Source organism: Pseudorasbora parva, chromosome 13 (assembly GCF_024679245.1).
Source record: "Pseudorasbora parva isolate DD20220531a chromosome 13, ASM2467924v1, whole genome shotgun sequence".
Classification (NCBI taxonomy): domain Eukaryota; kingdom Metazoa; phylum Chordata; class Actinopteri; order Cypriniformes; family Gobionidae; genus Pseudorasbora; species Pseudorasbora parva.
This window is the reverse complement of record NC_090184.1, coordinates 9687117-9701017: the sequence shown is the minus strand read 5'-3', so window position 1 is coordinate 9701017 and position 13901 is coordinate 9687117.

Below are 13901 nucleotides of genomic sequence, written 5' to 3'. Positions count from 1 at the left end.
GGGGTAAATGAGACAGGCGATGGCCAGCAGGCAGATCTTCAGACTGATGTTGGATGAGATGTCTCTGGATTTCAGTTTCAGAGCCCATCCAGCTCTAGGAAGAAAACATCTCAGAGTGTTCTCCAAAACTAACGTCAACTCTGTGGATCCTTCCGAAATTGTGGGAGTAGAGTAGATGAAATAGTTGATATTAGTGAGGTTTAGCTCAATATCAGGGTTTTCCATCCAGCAGTGATGGAGGTTTTCAGACATGTCTTTTATGACTGACATGACTCTAGTCGCGTGCCATATTTCCTCCTGAAAATCTTCCTTCTTTTCACCTGTTATCAATCGATAGTTCAACTCATTGACTGTTAAGAGCAGTTTCAGAGCAAGGACATCTGTCCACTCTGGGTTGTGCTTGAGGAGACCAATGTCAACATCTTTGATGCCCCATGTGTTTAATATATTCTCAATTGCAAGAGTGAAAACTGTGGTACCATTAGCATCCATCAACTCACCTCTCCCAGTAGCATTGAGAAACTCTGCGAGGTTGGATTTAAGATGCCCGCAAAACTCAGGTAACTCGACACCACATGGCTGACCCAAACTGTCCATATCAGTACTACCACAAAAACGGTCAACTGTGAGCATTATCAAGGACCAGGAGCTCTTTTCCTCCTTGATATTATGAACTGTTTTCTCTCTTGTTGTACTGAGGTTTCTTAATGTTTGGAGCTCCATAATGAGTCTAAGAGTGACATTTGTCCTACAGGATGTTAGCTTTCTAAGGGAAGCTTCAGTGGTTTGCCATTGAGCCAAAGATGAGTTAAAGTCCATGGTCACAGCAGAAAGCAGAGCCAGGAAAGATATTACACAGGCAATCAGTATTCTGCGAACAGTACGGTTGCGACTGCCACAACTAAGTAAAGACAACCTGTGAAAAGAGAACACAACTCAACAACCACAAAACCAGTCACAATTTGTCAAAAGTCAACAATACTTTGTATTAATCAAAATTATCCGTTTTTCTTTTATGCCAAACATTATTAGGATATTAAGTAAAGATCATGCTCCATAAAGATATTTTGTAGATGTTCTACCATAAATGTATATCAAAAATGATTATTAGTAGTAATATGGTTTGCTAAGGACTTTGGACAGCTTTAAGGGTAATTTTCTTAATATTTAGATTTTTTTGCACCCTCAGATTCCAGATTTTCAAAGAGTTGTATTTCGACCAAATATTGTCCTATCCAAAAAAAAAAAAAAAATTCAGTTTATGTATAGATCTCAAGTTCACAAAATTGCCCCTTAACTGGTTTTATGGTCCAGGGTCAGTATTTAAGGATAAATATTTTACTTTGTGGTTGTGAAACTCTAGTGGTACATGTCAAGTCACCTTTATTTATTGTTAATGTGATCTCACCAAGTATAATATGTTCCTGGAACAGCGTTTCAATCAACCAATCAGATTTGAGGGACAGTTTTTTAGTTGGTGTCAAGTTTAGGCTTACAAAAAGGGTTAGAGCTCGCATATTTGTATACATTGTAATACATTGTATGGGTCAAAATTTTTCATTTATGCCAAAAATAATTATAGGATATTAAGTAAATATCATGTTCCATGAAGATTTTTTATAATTTTTCCTTCTGTATATATATATATATATATATATATATATATATATATATATATATATATATATATATATATATATATATATATATATATATATATATATAACGTATTATATCGTAGTAATATGCCTTCCTAAGGACTTGGACAACTTTAGAGGAGATTTTCTAAATATTTAGATTTTTTTTTTCTGTTTTTTTTTTCTTCTGTTTTTGTGCATCCTCTGATTCCAGATTTTCAGAGTTGTATCTCGACTAAATCCCAACAAACCATAGATTAATGGAAAGCTTATTTATTCAGCTTTCAGATGATGTATAAATCTCAATTAAAAAAAAAAAGACCGTTATGGCAGGTTTTGTGGTCCACCATCACATATTGTTGCAAAGTCGCTTCATGGCAAGATAGGACAATATGGTGCACTGCAAACTTCATCAAATATGGAACAAAACAATAGTATCATTATTCAGCTCAAATCAGTTCATTGGTTCAATTCAGTTTCATAAATTCATCGCCAGTTCAAATCAAATTATATGCCCATTGTCATATACCAGCCTTTACTCTGCAAGGACACCTGTGTAAATTTGAGATGAACTGACTTCATAAGTCATCATCGAAACATCATTAAACTCACAGCAGGAATTTGTTTTATTTAATATAACAACATGCTACCGAACCATATCTGTATTAACTATTGAAGTTAAATTGACAACAAATATTAACATTAAATAGCCTACATGTTAATTATTCAGCTAAATATTATTTGTAAATGAACCCTGATATTGTGTATTACCTGCAAAAGTCACATTCTTCTTCTGGCTCCTCTTTTTTTTGTGGTGAGATCTTCTTCCGAGCTTTATGTCTTCGGCTGTTGATTTTAGTTAAAGTGCCCTTCAGAGAGGCCGATGACAGAGTCCCAGACGCAAAACAATCCTTTTTCATGTACTCCAGAGATGACATGAGATTACACTTGTATTTTAAACCACTGGAACTTAAGTTTCTTAGGTGCAAATCCAAATCAAACGCTATAATATCATAGCTGACTCACTGTCTTGTTTTCCTGAGAATAATCTCATCATGTCCGTGTCTCTGCTCTTCTTTGATGTGCAGTAGCCTATGTGACGTAGTTTTAGTGACAGGGTTAAAGAGAAATGGTGAAGGTACCGACAGAGACAGAATATTCTAGTAACTGCATGCATTTTGTTTCTGTAACGTGATTATATTCTTCTTTCGAACGCACTTTTGTTTTTCTTGCGCTCTCCACGATTTTATTCATCACATTCGTTTAAACAATGTTCAAACAATCGATACAAATGGCTAGGAAAATAAAAATAAATGTTACCGATTGCCTTTTTTTAAAACTATTAAAATAGACATTAGCCTACTATCCAATAATGAATTAATAATAATACAACGGTGACACAATACGTTTGTTTAAAAAGACATTAGCGAACAGTAAGGCTAGGCCGAAATGTATCAAATATATTCACCAAAGTTTAATAGCTAGACATTTGTAATTTAACTACTGTAAATTTCGATCTGTCTATTGTTAATGTTATTAAAGTGGTTATAGGCTAAAGAGTCACCACATAATTTGAGATTTAAACATATTTTATTTAAACATATTTTATAAAACAGAGAACGCAATAAGGCAACTAGATAAACTCACTAAGGTCTTCAGGTTACATGTGTAACATATACGTTTAACAATTTGGAAAATGTGTATTCTCCCTTTCACTTGAATATAATACTATACAGGTATATTTAAAACGGAGAAGACAGAGGTTAAAAAAAGTAAACCACCTTGTAATAAAACCTGGATATTATTCGAAACACCAAAATAAAATTATTTAAGACTCATAAGCTCAACTGAAGGGCATTAAAAGAAAATAAAGAAATACATAAATATGATTGGCTTAAAACTGCATTTTATGTTTAATTAACCAGGTGCAAATAAGCTGCTTTACAAGAGTAAATCTCTCGTTAATTGTTTACAAGTATAAAGTGCTTTTTTTTTTTTTTTTGTATGAAAAGGCTATAGGCATCCTATTATACATTAATGCACATATGGCTTTCACATGGAAATCTTTTCTCTTTCAGACTGACAAATCAGTTTGAGTGTTCATATTTAATGCAAGAAGTGTCCCCCCCCCCCCCCCCCCCCCCCCCGATCTTCCGATAAAAGATTACAAGCTGTAGAAGCTCTCAAAGGTGAATGAGTGCAAATGAAACCTGGACAAACCAAACGAGAAAGTGTAAAATGAAGTAAAGCGCCATCTAGTGGGTGTCATTTGTAAACTTTCCTTGTGTTTGCCTATACGGACACTGCCACTGACCCCATCTTATAGCCTAGTACATGCGGCTTTTAATCATGATGTGAATGGATTGTATACATATACATTTGAAGCAGAGGCAAAGTAATGTCGACATTTCCCTCTATTTTTGGTCTATTTTTTTATAAACCTGTTCAGCTTTTTGAAACTATTTGGAATGTTCCCTGTAGGCCTACTTTACTTTTTGCCTCTTATGATCAACAAGATCGCTTTTCAACATTAAGTCAAGTTCCTCAAAAACTGCAGTTCCCCCATTTGCTAAACTAACACAACCTCCAATGATTAATATATCCTGATTTAATCTAATTAAGAATGTCACCTTTATCACACCTTTTGCAGACATGTTTCTGTTTCTATAAGTTAATGTCTGTAGCTTTCCAGGTAGTTTCTTCTAAAAATGTTCTGAGAACATTAGCATTCATTGTTTTTAGTAATGCTTTTAGCGGGAAGTTTTATTTTTTTTTTCTTCTAAAAGGTTGGAAAACATCTAAAAACTAATGTTTACTGATGTCTAGTGATGACCTTCTATAAATGTTTATTCATTACATTGTTAGAATATTATTCTACAACATTGTACTGTATATAGCCTATAACATTTTAAGTGGTAGGCTAAGTTTTATTTTTCTCCTAAACATTAAAACAATTATTTGCTGTTGTTAAAACAAAACAAAAATGTATCAATATCAAAAATAAAACAAACAAACACAAACGAAAAGGAAACAAAAAATATTTTGAAATTTACATACAGCAAAGAATACATCTACATATTACAACTTAAGTTCACAAACAATATTGACGTTAAAAACCGTCTAAATAACCCAGCCTAATTAGTAGCCTACTCACTCTTAAGGGGAAGCATACAGGCTGTAAATTATGTGTGCAAACACGCCAATGAAATTGGCCTTGAACTTGAATCTCTGACGATGAATTCATGCTCATCAGAGGCTACCAATAAAGCCCTATTCGGCCAGGTCAATCAAGGTAAACGGCCTCTGTGTTCACGGCCCATGCCTGAATACCGCACAACGATTTTTCTTTGTTTGTTTAGGGGAAGAGCATGCTGCCCTTGCATTGGAGCAGGGTGATTGTGAGCTCTGTGAATCAATCACAGAGAGACAGGTGCGTCCCTATCTCTCACTCTCTTTCCAGTTCGCAATGTTTCTTTTGCCAGAAGCGTGCCCTGACACTTCTTTAGCTCGGGCAGAGGACACTGAATCTCTTGTTTCCGTTGGAATGGAATGGGAGTTTGCCGCCTCCGAGCATTCCTCGCGCGATGACAAAGCAGGAGAGGAACTACTCGAGGTGGTGACTCGTACAATGGCCAGATTTCAACCAGACAGGCCACAGGAACAAGAGCTCCCCTAATCTCCAAAGTAGAGGACAGATTTCTGGAACTTCAACAACAGTCTCTCCCCTTCTTTGAGGACCTCCATGACAAAATATATTATTTATGGCTGAAACCTTATACAGTGTGGGTCTTCGACATTGACATATTTGTTGACATAAGGATAGAGACAGGGTGTTTCTCCTTGATGCCCCCCTCTCACATGTTTGGTGACTCGGTTAACACAGTGGTCAGTGGATTTCGGGAAGAGAGAAACATGAAGAGGCTTTTATGAAGTTTCTTCTCTGCCTCACTCAAGGGGAGGGGCTGTTGGCCACCAAGTCCCAACACTGTCTTTCTCCGACATGGAGAGAGGCCAAAAAAGAGAGTGTGGTGAGTCGCGCTCCCCCTCGTTAAGACTGGGGACCGGTTCATCGCTCTCCACAGCCTCAAAAGACCGGTCTGTAACATGTTACAGACCGTTCCCGCCGTCTCCACGACTTCAACCAAATCCTTTTTTTCCCTGTGAATTTTCCATGAAAATCATTCCAAACACTATCACGATTTCTTCCTGCATATCATCCGCCATGCTTATTCTGAGGCCGGAGAGACACAAGCGTGGCTATTCTGTTGCATATCAACTGCGTGCCATTTTCTATGCCTTTGCACACCAGAAGCGTGTCTGACGCCGCGCTGCTTGATACAGGGAAGCCCTATACTTCATGTAAACTGCTGATACAGCAAAGACAACGTCGGAACTCGGCAGTATTGACCATACTATGGTATTAATGGCAAAATAGGCTGCAGAGTATTTCATTCTATATTGACGTGCAATATTTGAAAATCTATAATTATTAATATTTATTTAAATTACAGTTGTACTTGCATGCATGTCACAACCTAAAGAATTTCAAACATCAAAATGTAATTTATTAATATGTATTTGTCAAAATGACATCTAAACATCTAAACACTGCAAAACATGCTCTTCTTAAGTGTTTTTTATTTATTTATTTTTTTAGTCCAAATATCTAAAAATACTTATATCAAGATGCATTTACTAGATAAATAAAATTACATAAGATATTTTTGCTTGTTTTCTGAGGGGAAAAAAATCGAAATGAAGTGAGTTGGGACGGAAACTAGAAACACAATTTCAATCAGAAACGTCTCGGTTACGTATGGCAACCCTCGTTCCCTGAAGGAGGTAACGGAGACGTATGTCGGACTGACCGACGAATTGGGATCACTTCTGGGAGCCCCTATCAGCATCGAGATGTAGAGAACAGGCCAATATCGCCTCCCCCGCCCGCAGCGCGAGCATAAAGCAAAAGCGATCGCAACGCACTATTGTTTTTCACTGAGGAGCCGAACTAGTGACTTGGCCTGCAGTGATGGTACAGCCACTGTGGTGATGGGACGTACGTCTCCGTTCCCTCCTTCGGAGAACGAGGGTTACCATAAGTAACCGAGACGTTCCTTTTCAGTTGGTCATGTTTGACGTACGTCGGACTGACCGACGAATTGTTACTACCACTTTCAGCGCGCTGCTAGAGCCCCTCAGACCCCGTCTGTACAGGACGGAGAAATTCATGCAGGGAGAGTCATGCAGCTGTTCTGCAAGACCCATTCAGCAGACTATTGGATAATGCTGGGAAAGCGTGCCCGAGGGGCTGCTGCGGAAGCCACATCATGCCCAGAGGGAGTTACCATGTGGAGAATACACGTACAGACTGGCCGTGGGCAGTACAAAATACGGAAGTCCCAGGGGTGGCCCCGGCCACTTAAGGTGGGGGAGCTACACCAAACTGAGATGGCAGAGCGGGCTCTGCCGAGGGAAAGACACGGGTTTGCCGTATGGAGCGGTATCGTGGAAGAATACACATATGGGACTGCCGTGGGGGTCAAAACATATGGATCCCAGCCTAACACAAGTTCCACCAATGCATACGAGTGTTAAAATAATGTAAAATGGACTGCCTTTATATAGCGCTTTTAACAGACCCTATGGCCATCCAAAGCGCTTTACATTTTGCCTCACATTCACCCATTCATACACCGACAGCGATGTCAGCCATGTAAGGCACCATCCAGCTCGTCGGGAGCAGCCGGGGTTAGGTGTCTTGCTCATGGACACTTCAACACTTGGTCAGGTGGAACCGGGGATTGAACCACCAACCTTTCGGTTTTTAGACAACCTACATGAACCACTGAGCCACTGCCGCCCCCTGGCGTCACCTGCCCCTGTTAGCCCCTGTTAGACCTGGCATCAGATGCTCCGCCACATCTGACTGCCGCGGGTTGCGGAGGACTCGACAGGGTTCGCCATTCTGGGGAACTCGACTGGAGCATATAAATGCTCGTATCCGTTACATGGGGAAGGAAGTGGTGGGAGGGAGTAAGCCGACACTTAGAACGGGCACTTCGGTGTTACCAACTATGGGAAGTGAGTACACAGGAAGATACCGGCTCTACACGTAGGCTATAGAATCTAGCGAACATGTTTGGTGTCGCCCAGCCCGCAGCTCTACAGATATCTGTCAGTGAGGCGCCACGAGCTAGCGCCCAGGAAGAGGCCACACCCCTGCTGGAGTGGACTCTAACCCCGAGCAGGCAGGGCATGTTTTGAGATTCGTACGCCAAGACGATGGCATCTACTATCCAGTGGGCCATCCTCTGCTTGGAGACAGCCTTTCCCTTTTGCTGGCCTCCGTAACAGACGAAGAGCTGCTCTGTGGTCTTAAGCTTTGCGTTCTGTCCACGCAAGTCCGAAGGGGTCTCAGGATCACGTGAGAGTTGTCCGGCCCGAATTCCAGGCACGATTCGTAGACCGAAAATGCCTGCAGGTCCCCTACCCTCTTGATGGAGGCCAATGCAGTCAGGAGTATCGTCTTCAGAGAGAGAATTTTTAACTCTGCTGACTGCAAAGGCTTAAAGGGAGGTCTCTGGAGTGCGGTCAGCACCAGAGAAAGGTCCCAAGAGGGTATCGATGGAGGGCGAGACGGATTTAGTCTCCTCGCCCCCCTCAGGAGCCTGACGATCAGGTTGTGCTTCCCTAAGGACTTTCCACCTACCAAATCATGATTAGCGGCTCTCGCGGCAACATAAACTTTGAGGGTGGAGGGAGACATCCTTCTCTCCAACCCGTCTTGTAGGAAAGAAGCACGGCACCGACCAAACATCTTCGGGGTTCTTCTCGGTGAGAAGAGCACCAGTTGACGAACAGGTTCCACTTCAACGCATAGAGGTGCCTCGTAGAGGGCACTCTAGCGGAAGTGATGGTGTCTACCACAGCCTGTGGCAGACCGCCTAGAACCTCCGCGTCCCGTCCAGGGACCAGACATGGAGTTTCCAGGGGTCTGGACGCAGGTGCCAGAGGGTGCCCCGTCTCTGAGGCAGGCGGTCCTTCCTCAGAGGAATGGGCCAAGGAGGTGCTGTCGCGAGGAGCACTAGTTCTGGGAACCGAGTCCTGTTGGGCCAATACGGAGCTACCAACAGGACCTGCTCCTCGTCCTCTCTGACCTTGCACAGTGTCTGGGGGAAACGCATAATTGCGTAGGTGGCTGAGGTGACTGAGCACCATGTCCCTGTGTTCGCACAACAGCTCTCGCGACTGGGCAAGGATCAGCCAGTCATCGAGATAGTTGAGGATGCGAACACCACGCTCTCTCATGGGAGCAATGGCCACCTCCGTGACATTCGTGAAGACACGGGGGGGCAGGGGCCGCCCGAAGGGTAGGACGTTGTAATGATATGCTCGTCCGTCGAACGCAAAGCGTAGGAACAGTCTGTGTCGAGGGAGAATAGAGACAAGAAAGTATGCGTCCTTCAGGTCGATCGCTCCAAACCAATCTTGGGGACAGATGCACCTGAAGATGCGTTTCTGCATCTTGTACTGAATCGCATAGCCAAATCTGATGGTAAGGATGAGCCGGCAGGACGGGCTGGGGAGCACTAGCCAGGCCCCCAGTGACCGAACCAGCGGGACCAACGGCACCACAGACGTACCCGCATTGGGGAAGCGCAGCGGCACGCAGGGACCCGGCTTGGCCAGCATGGTAGCGGCCCGTGGCGGGTCTGAGTGTGCGGGGCAACACAAACCTGCTTCTGCTGAGGGTGTAGGCATCCCGACGCCCCCTGCTGGCGATTAGAGAGGCGCCTGAGGGTGACAAGGCATGGCAGCATCACCAACACCAAGCACGTTCTCTTGGCACCCAGCGGTATCGGAACTGCTCTTAAAAATTTATAATTTTGGGTACCACTGGCTTTTTTTAACACAGTGGCAGAACAGAATTTACAAATGGTTCTCCACCCGGCCCTCTTACGGGGAAGAGAAGCTCCTGACCAAATTTGGGTGACCCGTCCCAGCTGACTGACAGCCGAGACAGGTGGCATCGAGGGACCGATGCCCATGGCGACGAGCAGACTGAGGGGTCGCCAATGTTTCTGGACCAGGATGGACATTGTCTGGCCAAGGGCCAGCGCTGTGACTTTAAAAAGAAATCTGTCACTGTGCTCAGCTCAACCTTGGCTCAGAACTACCCTCGTGCACCAAGAGTGCTGGGCAGAAGCAGCCGGCCAGTGGCACTGCCACCTCACCGATGAGGGCAGTAAAAGGAAAAGACTTTTCACAGATTATGGCCCCAATGGTGCTCCATATTCTGACACCAATGGCTCCACACTGCCAAATTTTTCCCAATGCACATCCGGGAAAAGGGCAAGGGGCGGGCAAGGTAAATGTATGCATTGCACCACGCCTCGGCCAGCCGGGAAAGCATGGCTGTCAAGTATGAATCTGATTCAGCATGAGCACCCACTATTATAGTGAGAATCTCAGCCTCATCTTAATTTTCAACACATAACAGCCCTCTCTCCGATGCAGCAATTGATATCTGTCCTCTGCTAGAGCCCCAAATGAAATGCTAGGTCCCTCTTTTCTTTTTCTTTTTTTAGGGACCAGCAATCCCACCTGTAAGCTACCAGCAGGCATGCAAGATAGTGAGCATGGCCGTGAGATGGCACACGGTGCGCTGAACACTCAACCCTTTATGAAAAAGGCAAGCGAACAACACGCTGACGTGGTCATGCTCTCATGAGCATGAACCACCCACGACCACAGTCTCATTATGCTGCAATGCGCTAGAGGAGTGGGTGGCCCACGGAAGTGTACTCGGCAGGGTGGCCCCCCTGTAATCCTCAGATCAGCCAAAGTAGCTCTTTTCCAGATCACCAGAAAAGAAACTAGATCGGGGTATAAGTGAAAGGACTCAACCCCATTTGAGGTAACAGTCTCGATCGCGCATCTAGAGGGCCGAGTGACGTGTGCTGGGTTGCCGTGGCAATGCGCGTGGTCAGCCGGCAGACGGCACACAGCGCGCTGAACACTCAAACCCTCGCGGAGAAGGCAAGACGAACAGCGCGCTGATGTGACTCCGTTCTCCTGGGAGAACATCTACGAACGCAATCTCAGCATTGTTATGCGAGAAGGCTCGTGGCCGTCAGGACAGGAAACAACCGCATCCAGAAACGCACAGGTGAAATGACATCTTGAAAAAGACCTAGTGTCACACCCGCGCTGCGCTTTTAGAAGAAAATTTGCTCTTTTAAATGTGCTGAAGCACCCAGGAACCCGGCATAACACAGGAGATTAGTGCAGCCCTGTGTATGCTCTCACCATTTGGAATGCTCTCATCGAACCAACAGACAAAACAGTGCTGTAAAAACAGCAGTTTATCACTGTATCAGAGAGCTCGCGGCCATCGCTGATCGTGCCGTCTCACCAGCAATCAAATAAGCCTTTATCTCGTTCTCTCTTTCTCTCTCTGCTGAAGCAGGAACAGTCTTCTTCATCAACACCGTGTTCGGTTCCGAAGTGAATGACAATAGTGCATTGCGATCGCTTCCGCTTTATGCCCGCGCTGCGTGGCGGGGTGCGATATTCGAAGCACGCATGCCAATAGTCATTGGCCCGCTCTCTACATCTCGAAGCTGATAGGGGCTCCCAGAAGTGATCCCAATTCGTCAGACAACGAACGTGACCGACTGAAAGGGAACTAGATTTTTCTCACCCTATTGGCAGATAATTTTGCCTGTTATCAGCAAAACCGTATTTTATTTTCAACAAAACAAGAAAAAAAAATCTTATGTTGTTTTACTTATCTAATAAATTCAGCTTGATTTAAGAATTTTTTAGATGTTCAGACTAGAATCAAGACAAAATTATTAAGTAAAATGTGCATTTTTTGCAGTGTATTCTATTTTGCCTGTAAACGCTTCCAACACGCTTGCAAGTTGCGTGAAAAGTAGGGATCTGTTCTATTTCTAGCATGCACGCGTTTTCAGCGCGGCTCGATCCGCACCTGAGACGCGCGTCACACAGGCAGTGTCACCGGCCTGAAGGCTCACGAGATTTCGTGAGATTTTCTGTGTTTATAGTTGGGACTCTGGTTTAAAATCTGTTTGTGGGTGGTGTGCTGTCTTTGTCACATCATGGCACACCATTGCCTGACAAGCCAGACCCACATTAAGATGTTTGGTCTGGAAACTCACCATTGACAGGGCTCAATCCGTGGGGTGGGATAAACGGTTGTCTTTCAAACTCCCTCTGCACACAATTGGATAGAGCTACAACCAACCAGAGCAACGAAGGTGAAGCAGAGCTAAACTTTCGTCGTATCCGGTCCGCAAAACTCTGAAAACATCTTCCCTTTTTAAGAATGACTTCAGTGCCGTTCTTTGTTCTTTTCTCAGAGAAATGCTTAACTTCAAGTCTTCCAGAGACTCTGACTCTGATTCGATTGTTTGCAAGCTTCTGTGTTTAAGTAGCACGCAAGCGCAAACCTGGTATCATTATGTAAAGCCGCGCCCACCGACTCTATACACAATGTGATTGGCCCGACCAGAGTTTGGTTTTTACAGCTCAGACGTGTATTGAGAGTTGCTGGACAACACTCGCGACAGATTAGATTTGCTGCCGCTAGGGTGCGTCTAGATTTCTAGGCTAGGCACACCACACACTATAGGAGCAAAACGGTTAAATCTAAGATTATTTGTCCTCATGTTTGTGGTCTATCACATTTTGAAAATCTTATAAAAAAGCCTTTTATAGACACCAGGCCCAGAAAACGATCGTGTGCGCATCTTGATGTCATCATGTTGCGAAACACGCCTCTACAGAATAATAAGCACGTCTGATTCAGTAGCCCCGGCCACCGACTCATGGAGCTGTTCGGATCGCGCTAACCAGCAGCAATAAACATGCCAAAGAAGATAGTAAGATATTGCCCTATTCCTGGTTGTGGAAGAACACAGTCACTGCATATGCTTTGGATCATAATAGGAATGTGTGATACTTCATTTATGTTTAACAAAGTTCCAGCTCACATGGGGAAGACGTACGCATGTTCGTGTGTTCGTGCCAATTCACTGTGGAATCGTTTCTAAACAAGTATCAGGTTGAAGCTGGATTTGCAGACATAATGAGATTAAAACACAATGCTGTTCCTTCTATATTGGATCCGACAGGAAATGTGCAACACACTTATGTGAGTAAAATTTGTTTTTAAATATGTAATATTAGTCCCAGGGCTATGTGTTTTACAGACGGGCAAACTAAAATGTACGCCCGTCGCCAGGCCAGTGAATCTCAAATAGTGAGATAATATTCCTTTCTTGATCTGTACGTGTGTGTGTGTGTGTGTGTGTGTGTATGCGCATGGTTCACGCTTATGCCTATATCCACACCGATCGGGCGGGCCAAGTAATACAAAAATAATATTCCAATTAATTGCGAGTGGATGAGAAATAAATCATTGTGTTTGTTTGATAAAGACGCTTATGAGCACTGCGATCGAGCAAATTATTCCGGTTGCCGTTTTCAAAACAATCCCTCCCTCATGTGAACTGAACTGACAGGAGAGCTGAAGCTCATTAAATATGCAAATCTTATTCAATCCTAGCCGTGGCCGTTTACTTCCAAGTCTCCAGTGTGGGATGCCAATCAAAACCCAGCGTCCAGGAGAGAGTGTCAAAACCAGTGTAGAAAATAGCCTATTACTTATTAGTTATGATGATTTTGAATGTTGGAACAGTATAAAAAATAACAAAAAGCCTTATCATGACACCTTTAAATCAGAGGACTGACTTTTCCAACCCTGTTATTCTAGTTTTTTACTTTTTAAAAAAAAATAATCCTCCAGAATTTTCACTTTGATTATGAGGGTTAATGTGTACATACCCCTCATAAAAAGTTAGACTTAATTTATTTGTAATGTGTTATTTATTTGTAATGTGACAAAAGGTGAAGGTTTTCACAGGGTATGATGACTTTCTAAAGGGACTGTTTCAATTAGCACTCTTTTGGACTGCCAAAAGAGCATAAAACCTGAAAATATCACATATCATTCCCCCATATAAAACCAGACGTAGGGTGAACATTCTGTAAGTAGGGAGGTTTTGCTGGAGTCAGAATGGAGCACACATGAAATCTTTATTCTCTTAGACCTTAATGTTCTGGTGACTGAAGTTCTTCAAAGAATTCAGCTCTGCACACTGTGGGCATTTTCTCAACCAACTGTCATCCTCATGGACAAATACATCATGATTTTAAAAAAAAGAAAAGAAAATCATG